Source organism: Bison bison, unplaced genomic scaffold (genome assembly GCF_000754665.1).
Source record: "Bison bison bison isolate TAMUID 2011002044 unplaced genomic scaffold, Bison_UMD1.0 scf7180017850407, whole genome shotgun sequence".
Classification (NCBI taxonomy): Eukaryota; Metazoa; Chordata; class Mammalia; order Artiodactyla; family Bovidae; genus Bison; species Bison bison.
The window spans coordinates 1,974-2,238 of NW_011480980.1; the positions used below are offsets into that span (position 1 = coordinate 1,974).

The following is a 265-nucleotide window of genomic DNA, read 5'->3' on the forward strand; positions in this document are numbered from 1 at the left end:
AGAGGGGCTGGGTAGCAGACATCTCCTGCAGAGCCGCCATGTTTCCCAACACTCCCCTCCAAGAGCTTGAACAAACTGTGGTGTGCAACACCTCTGTTGGGCTTGTGTGCAAAAACCAGGACCAGAAGCCAGGGGGAGCCACCCAGCCTGCCTGCCTCAACTACGAGATCAACGTCTACTGCTGTTTTGTTCCACGTAACTGTGTCTCCACACCTTCGACGAGCACTACCAAGACCCCAGGCTCATCATCTACCACCCGTTCAAC

The 265-nt window shown here is 55.5% G+C and overlaps 1 protein-coding gene across 1 annotated transcript in view; it reads left to right on the forward strand.

Annotated features, from left to right (window-relative positions):
- The window catches only part of LOC104994856 (mucin-2-like), a gene marked incomplete at its 5' end in the record, with an annotated part of 12,502 nt that overhangs the window by 1,795 nt on the left and 10,442 nt on the right, over positions 1-265 (forward strand). The window lies entirely within an intron of this gene.